Raw genomic sequence first — 17,422 nt, forward strand, 5'->3', positions numbered from 1 at the left:
TGTATTGGAAGAAAGGAAATCAACTAGCTAACTTGATTATAGGGTTGAGGGCAAATCTTTATTTAGAAGAAGGTAATAGTATCTCTTCTGAGATGTCTTAGGGGAAAATGTTTTCATATAAATGCCCTTATCTGGTTTTCAGAGAAAGAGATATTTGGTGAGTGAGTTAAGGGATATGAAGAAGTAAAAGTATTGGGGGACAGCTAGGTGGCGCAGTGGATAGAGTGCTGGTCCTGGATTCAGGAGGACCTGAGTTCAAATCCAGTCTCAGACACTTGACACTTACTAGCTATGTGACCCTGGGCAAGTCACTTAACCCCAATTGCCTCACCAAAAAAAAAAAAGAAGAAAAGAAAAGAAAAGAAAAGAAAAGAAAAGAAAAGAAAAGAAAAGAAAAGAAAAGAAAAGAAAAGAAAAGAAAAGAAAAGAAAAGAAAAGAAAAGAAAAAGAAAGTATTGGTAGAATCTTGGTATCAATTTAACAACCTAGGCAAGTTTATATGTAAAAAGTATTATGACTCTTAGTCACCTTCCTATAAATGACACTGATACATAAGGAAGAATTGTTGAGAAGGTGATAGAGTACAGGCAACAACTCAGCTGAACTCTCCCATCATCTGCTTACAATTTTAAAATAATGACTTAAATGGAATTTTGAAGTGGCAGTCACCAAAATGTTGGAGAGAGACATTTTTCCAGTCCAAGACAACTTAAAAGATCAGCAGGAGAGGTCTATGATACTGAGGCGGAGGTTGGCCTAGAGCAAAGCACAGTGTGGTAATAACCGCAGTAGGCCTTAAAGGCGATTATAACAGCAGCAACAGCAGATGCAGCAGCTTCAGGAACTCTTAGTCCAGGGGTGGTAAGGTGGTCAGACAACTGGTCAGAAAAAAGTTACAGAAAGAAATGGCAATAGGTCCCATTGGATTGCCTATACACAGTTCTTTGTCATGGTTACAGGGGCGGGGTGATGGTGGAAAGGACCACTGGTACTCACAGTCAGAGGGGAGCAGGGATTTTGGACACAGTTCTAGGGAAGAGAAGAGAGTGTGTTGTCCACTCACAGGGGAACGGGGACCTTGTTATCATTTCCAAGTCAGAAAGAGCTACAATTGCCAGTAATTGTAGCTACAGAAGAGTAAGTGAACTGGTTACAGTTCCAAAGCCAAGAGGAGTGCCACTGGTGTAGATGCAGGGCACTAAAGCTTGTGGCTATAGTAAAACAAGGTCCTATGCTAGATCAGAATATAGAGCCAGAGAGCAGGGATCACACCTCTCCTTGGATCATACCACCTTGGAAGTACCAAAAATTTGCAGATCCCCAGATCTGGCTCTAAAAAATCAGCACAAAAAGCCTGAATCTTAGAACAACACTCTGTCAACCTGGCAGCAGAGCCCAACATTATCATAAAGTTAAGTCTAGAATTAGACTGGAAAATGAGCAAACAACAACTAAAAATGAATCTGACCATAAAAAAATTTACTATGTTGAAAGGAAATATCAAAACACAAACTCAGAAGACATTGCTATGAAAACATCTATGACCAAAGCCACAGGGAAAAAAATATGAATTAGACACAAGCAAAACTAGAATTCCTGGAAAGAATTTTAAAAAGGATTTTAAAATCAAATAAGAGAAATAGAGGAAACACTGATGAAAGAAATGAGAGTGTTACAAAAAATTATGGGGAGAAAAGAATCAACAACTTTGTAAAAGAGACACAAACAATACTCAAAGAGAGGATAAAACATATTGAAGAAAATAATAGTCTTAAAAACATAATTTGGGGCAGGTAGGTGGAGCAGTGGATAGAGCACCAGACCTGGAGTCAGGAGTACCTGAGTTCAAATCCGGCCTCAGACACTTAACACTTACTAGCTGTGTAACCTTGGGCAAATCACTTAACCCCAATTGCCTCATTAAAAAAAAAACAACAAAAAAACCCCCATAATTTGCCTAATGGCACAAAAATTCACTGAAGAGAATTCCTTAAAGGGGCAGAATTGACCAAATAGAAAGAGAAGTACAAAGCTCACTTAAGAAAATAATTCCTTTAAAAATTAGGATAAGTGGAAGTTAATGACTCCATGAGATATCACTGAACAATAAAACAAAGTAAAAAAAAATGAAAAAAAATCAGAAGAAAATGTGAAATACCTCATTGGAAAAACAATTGAATCTGGAAAATAGATTGAGAGGAGATAATTTAAGAATTTATTGGACTATTTGAATACCTTTAGTGATAAAACAGTGTAGGCATCATATTTTAAGAAAATATCAAGGAAAATTGCCCTGATATAATGGAACCAGAGGATAATATAGAAATTGAAAGAATACCTCTATCACCTCCTGAAAGAAGTTACAAAATGAAAACTCCCAGGAATTTCAAACTCAGAGCTTACAGTCAAACTGTAAATATTATAAGAAGCCAGAATGACATCAGCATGTCATAAAATTAAACAGCTTCTATGTTAAAAGAATGTAAGACTTGGAATATGATATTCTAGAAGGCAAAGGAGCTAGATTTACAACCAAGAATAATCTAGCCAGCAAAAGTGAGTATAATAATCCTTCTAGGGGAATTGGATATTTAATAAAATAAAGGACTTTCAAGTATTCCTGATGAAAATACAAGAGCTGAACAGAAAATTTGACATTTAAACACAAGAGAAGAGAATGATAAAAAGGCGAATGTTAAAGAGAAATCATAAGGGCCTTGAGATGGTTAAACTGTTTATTTTTACCTATGGAAAGATTATACTTCTAATGCTTAAGAACTTTACCATTATTAGAGCAGTTAGAATGAGGATACACAGAAAAAGGATATAAAGGTGAGCTAAACATGATGGATGATCTTAAAAAATATAATAGTAATTGCAAAACACTTTTGACATGAATATAGATCCAAACAATTGGGGAAATAATTAGGTTGTTCGTGGGTGGGGCTGAGTCAACATAATAAAAATGACAATCCTACCTAAATTAATTTATTTTTTCAGGGTAGACCAAACTACCAAAAGATTATTTTATAAAGCTAGAAAAAAAATAATAACAAAACATATCTGAAAGAACAAAAAGGTCAAAAATACCAAGGGAATAAATGAAAAAGTGTGAAGGAAGGTGGTTTAGCAGTAACCATATTTCAAACTGTATTGCAAAGGTGCCAATCACCAAAACAATCTGGCACTAACTGAGAAAACAGAGTGGTGAATAAATGAAATACATTGTTATACAATATATCACAGTATATTATTACACAGTAGTCAATGACCATAGTGATAGTAATCTAGTGTTTAATGAAAACCAAAGTGCCAAGCTTTGGAGACAATAACTCACTATTTGACCAAAAATTACTAGGAAAACTAAAGCAGTCTGGCAGAAACTAGGTATAAACCAATACCTCACACTAAGATGTCAAAATGGGCACAGTGATTTGGACATAAGGGGGTGATATAAGCAAAATGGGAACATGGAATATGTTTTCTGTAATTCTTTATAGACAAGGAAAGAATTTATAACCAAACAAGTGATAAAGGATGTCACATAAAGTAAAATGAATACTTTTGAGTATGTAAATTAAGAAGGTTGTTTTTTCACAATTACAACTAATGCAACCAAGATTAAAAGGAAAATAGAAAACTTGAGTTAAAACAATTTACAGCATATTTCTCTGATAAAAGTTTCATATCTCAAATATATAGAGAATTGAGGTAAAATTTATAAAAACATAAATCATTCTCCACTTGAATTATAGAGAATTATTTGAAATGGATTTGAACAGTCTTCAGAATAGTAAATATCAAAGCTATATAGTCATATAAAATGCTAAATCTCCATTGATTAGAAAATTGAAATTTAAAGCAGCTCTGAGGTGCCACTTCATACCTATCAAATTTGATGATATGACAGAAAAGAAAAATGACAAATGTTGGAGGGAATATGGAAAAATTGGGACATTTATGCACTATTGGTGGAGTTGTGATCTGATTCAGCCATTCTGGAGAACAATTTGAAACTATGTTCAAAGTGCTATAAAACAGTTTACTCTTTGACTCAGGAATACCTCACTAGGTCTATATCCCATGTAAATCAAAGATAAAGAAAAAGGACCAATGGTGTAAAAAAATACTTATAGCAGCTCTTTTGTGGTGGCAAAGAATTGGAAATTGAAAGAATTCCTACCAATTTGGGAATGGCTCAACAAGTTGTGGTATGAGAGAACACTGTCAACTATAACAACAATATTGTTAGACGATCAACTATGAATCACTTAGCTATTCCCAAAAATACAATGATCCAAGAGGGTTCCTATATGAAGAATGATATCTACTACCAAAGAGGTAACAGGTGTATATTAAAATAGAGTTTTTTGACTTTATTTTTCTTTCTTTTTTCATTTGCAACATGGCCACATATGGAAATGTTTTGCATGATTCACATTTATAAGTGATATAATTTTTTCCTTGTCTTCTCAATGGGTGGTAGAGGGGCAGAAGGGAAGGAGAGAGTTTGGAGCTCAAAGTTTTAAAAACTGAATGTTAAAAAATAAATAAGTTTTAAAAATTAAATAAAGAAAAATATTAAAGAATGTTGAATATGCTGAAAGTTCTGTCATCTAGGCTAGTTCTGTCATTTGCTCCCACTGTGTCATCTTCATGCACTTGAATACCCACTATGAACTGAAAAGGTTGGCCATCACCCATGGCTTGGACCAGATCATTAAAATCTGAGATGTGAACTTTCTAAATGGGATGGGAAAAACCTTGTTCCCCTTTTCTCCCATTTTTCTTTATGATTGCAACAGTGTCTATTTTTCCTATTACTTTTTTTCTACTCAGGACTGCCTATTACAGTAAAAATCTCAAGAGCATTTAAAAGATGGGGAGTTTTCTACAAGATCTTTAGACTCTGACCATTATGGAAGTGGTATATGATAGGACTAATATCTACCAATATTTATCCCTTCTAACCTCTCTGAAATATGGGTTATGAAAAAAGTAACAAAACTATGATTTTATTGGTGCAGATGTAGGATAAAACTGAAGCTATACCTCCTTTTATGCAGCTTCCTCAGAGTCTGGGTCTGTTGATATGATTAACTAGTCACCTATGAATGCAAAAGGTTTTATTGACATAGGTTGGGGGGGGCTATTTTTACTCAGTATACGACAGAAGACCATTTGATTTACTAAAAGCTACCCAACTAAACGAACACATTTCCCTATGGAGAGGAGACCATGAATATAGGGGTGAAGTGCATATCATTACCGTTTTAGGGAAATGTAAATCTTCTACTGTTAACTGTACAGTGGCATAAAAGTACCTCATTTCGGGGCAGCTAGGTGGCGCAGTGGCTAGAGCACCGGCCCTGGAGTCAAGAGTACCTGAGTTCAAATCCGGCCTCAGACACTTAACACTTACTAGCTGTGTGACCCTGGGCAAGTCACTTAACCCCAATTGCCTCACTTAAAAAAAAAATAGCCTCATTTAAGTTTCCTCACAAAGTTTAACCTAAACTGACCAGGTTACCAGTAACAGGTATGGTCTTAACATTATTATAATATAACACCTTTATCATTTCATTGGGTACATGGCTCATCTCCCCCTAGTTTGATTATAATTTACATGAGAAAAAGATATTTTTTTTAAAAAAGCTCTCTCTCCCTCTCTCTCTCTCTCTCTCCCCCTCTCCCATTTCTCTACTTATTTACCTGTTTATTTATTTCCTCATTCATCTCTTCTAATTCTTAATACTGTGCCTTGCATATCGTGCTATATGAAGTACTTGAGACTTTTCTAACTTAGGAAGTCATGTTTTAATAAAAAATAGTTTATTCACCGAGTTCACTCTTTTTCTCTTACTCTTCAACTCATATCATTCATATGCCTTTCCTCACTATTGCATCCTTCATCTCTGTCTCACACAAAGAGACAGCACTATTCTTTGTCAAATCAAATGCCTCTACATGCCAAGCCATCCTGTTGTCCCTTCTATCACCTCCATCTCTCCCCATCTAAATGCTGTTTCCTTGATGTCTACAAGCATGCTCATGTCACTCCCATATTCAAAAAAAAAAAAACACAAAAAAAACCTTCACTTGATCCATCTATCCTCATTTGTTATACTATATCTTCCCTTTCTTTCATTGTTAAACTGTTTGAGAAGGCTATCTCCAATTAGTGTCTCCACTCTGTTTGCTCTCATTTTCTTATCTCTGAAATTTGGCTCCTGACTTCATCATTTATCTAGAACTGTTCTTTCCAAAGGTAGCAATTATCTCTTATTTGTCGAGCCATATTTCTTTTTTCAGGTGATTATCAATCACCTTCTTTTGATGTTCTCTTTTCTCTAGGTATGTACAACATTGTTCTTTCCTCATTCTCCTCCTACCTCTCTGGCCACTTCTCTGTTTCATTTACTGGATTTTCATACAGATCCCACCTAGTAACCATGGGTCCCCTAATGCTCTAATCTCACTTTCTTTTCTCCCTCTTTTCAATTTCTCTTGGTGATCTCATCAGTTCCCATGGATTCAAATATCATATCGATGTAGGTGATTCTCAGGTATATTTATCCAACCCTATCCTTTGTCTTGATCTCCATTTTCATATCTTCAACTGCCTATTGCACATCTTGAAATGAATGTTTTGTAGACTTTTAAAATTTAACCTATTTAAAATGGAACTCACCCTCCAAGTTACTCAAACTTGTGATATAGAAAGTATGCATTTTCTCTCACTTCCCATATAAAATCTGTTGCCAAGTTCTGTTGATTATAACTTCACAACATTTCTAGTCTACACCCCCTTCTCTGTTCTGACATTCACTGGAATAATTTCTTATCACCTCAGGCCTGAACTATTTCAATAGGCTTTTTGTTAATCTCCTTGCCTCATCTCTCCCTATTCCCAGACCAGCCTTCATTAGTTACAAAATGATTTACCTAAAGTGTAGGGCTTACCATGTCAGCCCCCTGTTTGATAAACTCAAGTAAAACTCTGTTTGTCTTTTAAATCCCTTTATAACTTCACCCTTGACTGCATGTCTAGTCTTCTCACATCTTACTATCCTTTCAATACTCTATGACTCAGTGACACTAGCCTCCTGATATTTCTCCCACAAAATATTCCATCTCCCAATTCTTGTGCATTTTTTTGGTTGTTGCTTATGCCCAAAATACTCTGTCTCCTCATTGCAAATTTGTGGTTTCCTTGTTTCCTTCAATCTCAGCTAAAATCTGACATTCAATAAAAACATTTTATGTTCCTCCTTAATGGATGTGCTTTCCCTGTAAGATTACTTCCAATTTAAACCTTATGTATTTTGTTGGAACATTACTATTTGCATGTTGTTCCCTCATTATATTGTAAGTTTTTTGAGGGATGAACTGTGTTTTTCTTTCTTCACATTTCCATAGATTGGCACATAGTTAGCTCCTAATAAATACAGGTTGAATGGAATTTCAAAAAGGACTATGTCCATGTGTATCTAAAAACCCAGAGTGGATGATGGCTGAAATAATAATTTTGATAATGTTCACAATTGATACTGATTATAAATTGATGTCATGCTTCATTTCATGAATAAGGATAGTGCTGAAGGTTGAACTATAAAACATTTAAATATAGATAAATTTCACCTAATGTTTAGAGCCTTAAACTGAGTTTTATCACAAGAACTGTAATGTCTTGAAATAAATACATGATCTGGGAAGTAAAAATGGGCTAAAATAGGATATTAAAAGTTTAATTGAGATATCTTATTCAGTTCATTAAAAATTATTTAGGGGATGAAACAAGAACACATTTATTTTTAATATTCTAATATTACAGAAATCAAGAAATTGGAATCCCAATTAACAATGGCAATCAAGAAGTTCAGAACAAAGAAGTTTTCTTTCTCCCTTCTTGTTATACTACTTCATTCTGCCTTCTTGTAGAATGTCTCCAGACACAAACTATTTCATTTATTTATTTGTTTGTTTGCTGATGCTCAAACAAGGCTATAGATATGAGTGCCTTGGTAATAGGTTTTGGTATAAGGTATATTTTCTATCTATAGTTCTCATTCTTTATTCCCTTTTAATTTTGTCATTATTAATCAACTTGGAAATAATAGAAGGAAATAATTATTTAAGAATATGAAAAATGCTATTAATGTAAAAGTAAGCTAGAAGAATATGTAAATTTGCTATAATTAGATTAAATAGAAAACTCAGTCACATTCACCTCTATATTCTTATTCTCAAATTATTTTCCACAATTGCTCTTTTCAGACAACTCTATGGAAAAAACATATAAATTATAATGTAGTTTTTTGATGCTTCCTTAAAAACAAGAAAACGTCTTATAGTAGCAGAAATGGAAATGTATTAATCATACATTTAGAACTGAAATAGATGTTGAAAGGATAGTCTTTTCCAACTGATTTCATAGAGGTCCAGAGAGATTAATTGATTTTTCCACTGTCACACAGGTAGTATATATCTGAGGAAAGATTTGAACTCAGGTCCTCTGATTCCACAGTCAATTCTCTTCATGCAATAATAAAAGTTTGGTGTAGTGGAAAAGGGATTGTATTTGAAGTCAGAGGATCTGGGTCCAAATGCTGTCTCTATAAATTATAATCTATCTGACCCTAGGCAAGTTATTGAATTTCTCTGTTTCTGTTCTGTCTGTCAAATAAAGGGGTCGGATTTATAAAGTCCATTGCAGATGAATATATATGAGCCTCAAAGTTTTATACGCTGTTAATTCAAGTCCTTTGTTCCTATTTTCTGAAGTTGCTTTCAACATCTTATTGATTTTCATCATTAATTTGTCTTGCTCTGTTTCTGCCAATGATAGAGCTCCCATTACAAATAACAAATCATTTTTTTTGCTAATACCAGATCTTTCTTTAATGACATTGGATCTGTCTTCAACTTCTTTAATATTATTGCAATATAATTTTATGTGTTTTGTTTTTTAGGCTATTGTGGAAGTTAATATTTAATTTATTTTTTCTCCATTATCTGATGATTAATTTTTAAAACAATATTTGCTCAACATGTTGGAGTCTTTTTCTGTTTAGTAATTTACTTACCTCTTCATTTCCTTATCTAAAAAAGATATATTCTTTTTTAAATTACCTGGGTTGCTACCTTTATTTTCTTTCCTTCCCACTTACTTACTTTTTTTTTCAAAAACAAAAGAAATAGTATGGTTCATTCAGCATCTATACTCCACAGTTCTTTTTTTTCCCCCTGGATTTGGAGATCCTCTTCTATCATGAGTTCACGGGAACTCTTCTGTACTATTGCATTGGTGAGAAGAATATAGTCCATCACGGTAGATCAACGCACAATATTGATGATACTGCGTACAATGTTCTTCTGGTTCTCCTCATCTCATTCATCATCAGCCCATGCAAGACCCACCAGGTTTCTCTTAACTCCTCCTGCTCATCATTTCTTACAGCACAATAGTATTCCATTACATTCATATGCCACAACTTGTCCAGCCATTCCTCAATTGATGGGCATCCCCTCAACTTACAATTCCTTGTCACCACGTAAAAAGCAGCTATAAATATTTTTGTATATGTGGGTCCCTCTCCTCTTCCCATGATCTCTTTAGGGAAAAGACACAAAAGTTGTATTGCTGGGTCAAAGGGTATGCAATGCTTTATAACCCTTTGGGCATAATTCCAAATTGTTCTCCAGAATGGTTGGATCATTTAAGAGCTCCACCAACAATGCATTAGTGTTCCAATTTTTTCCACAGCTTCTCCAACATTTATTATTTTCCTTTTTTGTAATTTTAGCCAATCTGATAGGTGTCAGGTAGTACTTCAGAGTTGTTTTAATTTGCATCTCTCTAATCATTAGAGATTTAGAGCATTTTTTCATATGGCAATAGATAGCTTTGGTTTCTTTATCAGAAAACTTCCTGTTCATATCCTTTGACCATTTCTCAATTGGGGAATGACTTGGATTCTTATAAATTTGATTTAGTTCCCTATATATTTTAGAAATGAGGCCTTTATCAGAAATACTGGCCATAAAAATTGTTTCCCAGCTTTCTGACTCCCTTCTAATTTTGGAAGTATTGCTTCTGTTTGTACAAAAATTTTTTAATTTAATGTAATCAAAGTCATCCATTTTGCATTTTATAATATTCTCTATCTCTTGTTTGGTCATAAACTGTTCTCCTTTCCAAAGATCTGAAAGGTAGACTATTCCTTTCTCTCCTAATTTACCTATGGTATCACCTCTTATGTCTAAATCATGCATCCATTTTGACCTTATTTTAGTATAAGGTGTAAGATGTTGGTCTATGCCTAATTTCTGCCAAACCATCTTCCAGTTTTCCCAGCAGTTTTTGTGAAATACTGAATTCCTCTCCCAGAAGCTGGAGTCTTTGGGTTTATCAAACACTACATTACTAGTGTCATTTACTACTGTGTTTCCTGTGCCTAGCCTATTCCATTGATCCTCCACTCTATTTCTTAGCCAGTCCCAGATAGTTTTGATGACTGCCGCTTTATAGCAAAGCTCCAGGTTTGGTACTGCTAACCTACCTTCCTGTGCATTTTTTTTTCATTATTTCCCTTGATATTCTTGATTTTTTGTTTTCCCTGATGAATTTTGTTATTATTTTTTCTAGCTCTATAAAATAATTTTTAGGTAGTCTGATTAGTATGGCGCTGAATAGGTAAATTAATTTAGGTAGTATTGTCATTTTTATTATATTAGCTCTGCCTATCCATGAGCTATTGATATCTTCCCAATTCTTTAGATCTGATTTGATTTGTGTGAAGAATGTTTGGTAGTTGTGTTCATAGAGTTCCTGACTTTGTCTTGGCAAGTAGACTCCCAAGTATTTGAAATTTTCTACCATTACTTTAAATGGAATTTCTCTTTCTATCTCTTGCTGCTGGACTTTGTTGGTCATGTATAGAAACACTGATGATTTATGTGGATTTATTTTATATCCTGCTACTTTGCTAAAGTTGTTAATTGTTTCAAGTAATTTTTGAGTTGATTCTCTAGGATTCTTTAAGTATACCATCATATCATCTGCAAAGAGTGATAGTTTTGTTTCCTCCTTGCCTATTCTAATTCCTTTAATTCCTTTGTCTTCTCTGACTGCTAAAGCTAACATTTCTACTAGAATATTAAATAATAGGAGTGATAATGGACATCCCTGTTTCACCCCTGATCTTATTGTGAAGGCCTCTAATTTATCTCCATTGCATATAATGCTTGCTGATGGTTTTAGGTAGATACTGTTTATTATTTTAAGGAAAGGTCCACCTATTCCTAAGCTCTCTAGTGTTTTTATTAGGAATGGGTGCTGTATTTTGTCAAAAGCTTTCTCTGCATCTATTGAGTTAATCATATGATTTTGGTTAGTTTTCTTATTGATATGGTTGATTATGTTAATAGTTTTCCGAATGTTGAACCAGCCCTGCATTCTTGGTATAAATCCCATCTGGTCATAGTGTATTATCCTGGTGATCACTTGCTGTAATTTCCTTGCTAATATCTTACTTAAGATTTTAGCATCAATATTCATTAGGGAAATTGGTCTATAATTTTCTTTCTCTGTTTTTGCTTTGCATGGTTTTGGTATTTTCTATTCAGTTCTGGTCTTTTCACCAGGAAAGATTGAAAGTCCCCAATGTCATTAAATGTCCATCTTTTCTCCTGAAAGAAAATGCACATTTTTGCTGGGTAATAGATTCTCGGCTGCAATCCAACCTCCTTTGCCTTCCGGAATATCATATTCCAAGCCTTGGGGTCCTTTAATGTTGAAGCTGCCAGGCCCTGAGCAATCCTTACTGTGGCTCCATGATATTTAAATTGCTTCTTTCTGGCTGTTTGGAGTATTTGCTCCTTCACCTGATAATTCTGGAATTTGGCTACAATATTCCTTGGAGTTTTCCTTTTGGGGTCTCTTTCAGGAGGTGATTGGTGGATTCTTTCAATGATGATTTTATCCTCTTATTGTATAATATAAGGGCAGTTCTCCTTAATAATTTCCTGGAATATGGTGTCTAGATTTTTTTCTGATCATGGCTTTCAGGCAGTCCAATGATTCTCAAATTGTCTCTCCTGGATCTGTTTTCCAGATCAGTTGTCTTTGCAATGAGGTATTTCAAATTTTCTTCTATTTTTTCATTCTTTTGATTCCATTTGACAGATTCCTGGTGTCTCATGGATTCCTTATCTTTCAACTGTCCAATTTTAATTTTTAAGGCATTGTTTTCTTCAGTGAGATTGTGCACCTTTTTTTTTTTTTCCATTTGGCCAGATGAATTTTTTAAAGCATTGTTTTCTTCACTGAAATTATGCACCTATTTTTTCCATCTGGCCAGATGAATTTTTTAAGGAATTGTTTTCTGCAGTCAATCTTTGTGCTTCCTTTTCCAAGCTGCTGATTCTTTTTTCATAGCTTTCTTGTTTTGCTTTCATTTCTCTCCCCATTTTGTCTTCTACCTCTCTCAATTGATTTTAAAAAAATTTTTTCTTTTTTTTAGTGAGACAATTGGGGTTAAGTGACTTGCCCAAGGTCACACAGCTGGTAAGTGTTAAGTGTCTGAAGCCGGATTTTAACTCACGTCCTCCTGACTCCAGGGCCGGTGCTCTATCCACTACGCCATCTAGCTGCCCCTCAATTGATTTTTAAAATCCTTTTTGAGCTCTTCCAGGAAGACTTTTTGCTCTTGAGACTAATTCGCCTTCCCTCGGGAGGCTTCACATGTATGCAATTTGAGGGTATTGTCCCCATCTGAGTTTGTGTTGGCTTCTTCCCTATTGATACAGAAGCTCTCTCAGCTTATTTATTTATTTTTTAAGTTGAGGTCTGCTCTGGGGGCACCATGGTCCCTATTTTGGGCTTCTTGTGCATGGTTATAGGTGCTGTTTTCACCAGCTTTTTATACTGAGGACTTTGTGTGTGCAGTCCCCCCCTCCACCACCACCACCTTTGCTTCCTGTCTGAGCACACTAGGATCAGTGGGCTTAGCCGCGCCTGACATGTTTGTGGTCCTACAGCTGGCAACTTGCCCTTTTGGCTGGTGCAGGTAGGTTTTTCCACTGTCCTGCTGAGCCACCAGGTTTTTGAGCCAGGGTCCAGGGGCCTCAGTTGTTCAGCTGTGGCCTGCAGCTTCCTGCTGACATGCCCCGACCCCCTCAGTGCTGGGCTGCTGCCCTGCTCTGTGCCTCCCTTTTGCCCGAATCAAACTGACCTTTTCCTGAAGTCTTCTAAATTATTTCTGATTAGAAGACTGTGTCTCTCTGTCTCTTTGCAGGTTCTGTAGTTTCAGAATCAGTCCAGAGGCTTGATTTAATGTTCTTTTTGAGGGAGCAGAAGGAGAGCTCAGGCAGCTTGCTGATTCCTCTCCTCCATCTTGGCTCCTCCTCCTCCATCCCAACTTACTTACTTTTAAGCATTTTAACATCTATTTAGGTGACAGGACTAAGGAACGTGGCTTTTTCACAACCTTTCACTCTCCTGCTTTGCCAAAACCCTTTTACCTTTATTTTAGAATTATTTTTTCCGTTTTTAGTGAAGGTTCTTAATAGAAGTGGAGAGTAAATGCTGGAGGTGGCAAATTACTCTTTAGAAATCAGATTATTAGCAAAACTTTTAGGTAAATATAATGACCTATAAATGTCACATCCAGGGCTCAATAATCTGTTTTGAGTCCACCATTTTGTGTGTGTGTGGAGGGGGGAATGAGTGTTAAATGACTTGTCCAGTGTCACACAACTAGTAAGTGTCAAGTATTTGAGATCAGGTTTGAACTCATAACCTCCTGAATCCAGGGCCGGTCCTTTATCCACTGTGCCATGTAACTGCCCCATGGATCCACCAACTTTAAAACAGAGTTGTACAGTCTATTTTCTTTTTCTAGCTCATTCCTAAATTAACTGGTCCTAAATGTGTAATTTAAGATTCTAAATGTGGGTTCTAATCTGTTTCCCCAGTTTTGGGGGAAACTGACTAAAATCACTGATAAAACGAGTTTAGGTTTTTAAGGGTTTATTGAAAAATAGAAAGAGAAAGATTGAGAACAGAATTTCAGCAGCCTGGCATTCCTATCTTTCCTCAAATTTCCTGTGAAGTCCTCTTCCACCACCACCATCATCAAGTCAGTAACCAAAAAGAGAGTGAGCTCTCCACACAGGCCCTCTTTCCTCCTTCCAGTCCCCTCCCAGAAAATAGGAAGCTCCTCAAGTTGATTGGCTGGTAGCCTTGACAGTACCCATGAGCAAACGTCACTTCCTGATGCCAAGGAAAAGCCACATGGCCTTGCCCTCTGAGGCATTCTCCTCATGGTGGAGCTTTCCTATAGTAAGTCTCCAGTAGGTGGCATCATTCCAATCATTACAGAAACATGTGATATTAATAAATCAGTTTATCTGCAAATATTTATTATGTCTAATATGTACCAGGCACTCTGCTTGATGCTGGGAATATGAGTACAAAGAATTAAAGTCACTACTAACAACAAGTTTACATTCTATTGGGGGAGACAAGTACTTATATAAATGCATACAAAACATATGTCAATAAATACAAATATATACATAGTAGTTAAATAAAAATTAGTTCTAGAGGAGGAATTGAAGAAAGGTTTAATGGAGAAAATGGTGCCTGAACAGTACCTTAAAAGAAGAGAGGAACTCTATGATATGGAAGACCAAAGGAGATGGGACACCAGTGTGGGAGGTAGTGTCATGTGAGAAAGAGAGAGGATAGTTCGGCTGAATCACAGAAGGTGAGATGGGGAGTAATGTCTAGTGAAAATGGGAAAATGGGCTAGGTTCAGCTTGAATAGGGCTTTAAAAGATAAACAAAAGTGTTCCTATTGTATGCTAAAGGCAATAAGAAGCCAGTGGAGTTGATTGAATTGGGCAGTCACATGGTCAGATGAGAGATGAGACAGAACAAAGGTCAAAGCTATATGAGTGGAGAGGAGTTGGATGTGAGATATTTTATAAAGATAGAAATGTCAAAATTTGAAAATTTAAGAGATATATAGATTCAGGGTAAAGGAAGAATGGACAATAATACTGAGGTTATAAAATTTTGAAGCTAGGAAGATAGTAGTATCTTTGACAGAAATGTTAGGAATAAAGGTATTGAAGATGCACATTGCTGGAGAAAAGAGGTGAATGTGGGATGAAAACATGTGTAAAGAAGTTGTCCTTGGTAAGGCAAAGAATTATTTCTTTGTCAGAGATTGGGAGAAAGGTCAAGAGAGTAGGAGATGACATCAAGATATTTTGAGATGAAGAGAATGGAAAAAAAAAGGCTCATGTTGAAAGGCCTCAATTTTCTCAATAGAGCAAGAGGCAGTGTTCTCAGCTGAGAAAGCAGTAAGTGTGGGAGGACTGAGGCGTTGGAGGAGGTAAGAGTTTTTGAACAGCCACTGTAGAGTGAGAAAAAACGGGGAATAATAAGGGAACTGCTTTAATGTAGTGAGGATGCATTTGAGGTTTTTCAATTGTTAATTTTTTTTCCAGTCATGTCTGACTCTTCATGACCCCATTTGTAGCACAGTGAAACAAAGAATTTAGTCTTTTCTGGACATAGCTGTTTAGGAATATGAAACCAAGGGAACAGTATGTAAGTCAAATGACATCTTTTTTTGAGAGGACATCTAAGAAGATTATTTTACTTCACTGATTCAACACTTATCTACCAAATCCTGGGGATGTGCAGATTAAAATTCACCTACTTAACCAGGAAAAGTGTATACACACACAAAATGTTTACCCTCATATGCATATACATGTACATTTATGTATAATAGATACAGAGGAAAATACAATTAGTTCAGGATGAAGTACAGTAAACCATCCTAGAGAAATTAGAGAAGGGAGAGATTTATATGATCTGTGAGATTCTGAGAAAGGTTCATAGAAAAGATACTCCTTGAGAAATAGTTTGAAGAAAGTGAGAAACTTCAACAGATGGGGATGGAAATCGTGTGATAATATGAATAGCTAACATTTACATAGTGCTTTAAGGTTTGCAAAACTCTTGTAAATATTATCTTCTTTTATTCTCACAATAACCCTTGGAGATAGATGCTATTATTATCCCCTTTTTATGGATGAGGAAACTGAGGTACAGAGTTAAAAAGTCTTGCCCAAGGTCACCCAGCTAAATGTCTATACCCAGATTTGAACCGTTGACTGTACTCTATCAACTTAACTACTTAAATATATTCAAAGCATAGGAGACAGGTGAGCAAAAGCATGGAGGCAGAAAGGCACAGGACAAAAGCAAAGGATCTAGTCCAGATTGATTGCAACATATCATAAATGAACCTGAATAACATGAGATAAATCTAGAAAGGCAATCTTGTTCATAGGGTTGTATGATACATTATTGGAAGTGACATTTAAGGTCATTTAGTATAGGGGATCTTAAGGTATGTGAATTTATGGGTTTTCTGTATTTTGATAATTATATTTGGGGGCAGTTAGGTAGTTCATTGGCTAGATTGTTGGCCCTGGACCCATTTTCCTTATTTCAAATCCAGCTTCAGACATTACTAACTACATGACCCTGGGGAAGTCACTTAACCCTGTTTGCTCCAGCTTCCTCATTTGTAAAATGAGCTGAAGGAAGAAATAGCAAACCACTCCAGTATCTTTGCCAAGAAACCGCCTCCCCTCCAAGGGTTCATGAATAGTTGGGCATGACTGAAAACTAAGTGACCAAAACTATATGTTAATATTATTACTTTCCTTTTAATCCTCATTTTATTTTATACATTTAATAATAATTCTTATGAGAAGGGTTCCTTTAAGCTTCACCAAATTGTGACATAAAAAAGTTAAGCTTATCTGATATAGCCACCTCTCATTTTGTAAACCAAAAGAGTTAAGCTGAGTTGACATAAGTCACAGAGGAAATGAGTTCTACAGACAGATTTTAAGCCTGGGTCCTTTGGTATGTCCAATGCTCTTTCTACTACCTTATGATTCTTCTGTAACTATGTGGTAAAGGACATTAAATGCTAAAATCAAGAGTTTATACTTTATTTGTTAGGAGAAAGGATACACTGCAATTTTTTTTTTCAGTGAGGCAATTGGGATTAAGTCACTTGCCCAGGGTCACACAGCTAGTAAGTGTTAAGTGTCTGAGGCTGGATTTGAACTCAGGTATTCCTGAATCCAGGGCCGGTGCTCTATCCACTGCACCACCTAGCTGTCCCCACTGCAATATTTTGAATTGAGGAATGATATTATCAGAGTGATTTGTTAAGAAAATTACTGGCAACAATGTAAAATGATAAATTATAATAGAGGTAGATGGTAGACAGGAAGACCATTTAGGAGACTATTACAATTGGCTGGGTAAAAATAGAGTGTGGTTGCAGTGAAAGTAGAGGTGAGAAGGTCGATGCAAGAGACA

Source organism: Dromiciops gliroides, chromosome 1 (assembly GCF_019393635.1).
Source record: "Dromiciops gliroides isolate mDroGli1 chromosome 1, mDroGli1.pri, whole genome shotgun sequence".
Classification (NCBI taxonomy): Eukaryota; Metazoa; Chordata; class Mammalia; order Microbiotheria; family Microbiotheriidae; genus Dromiciops; species Dromiciops gliroides.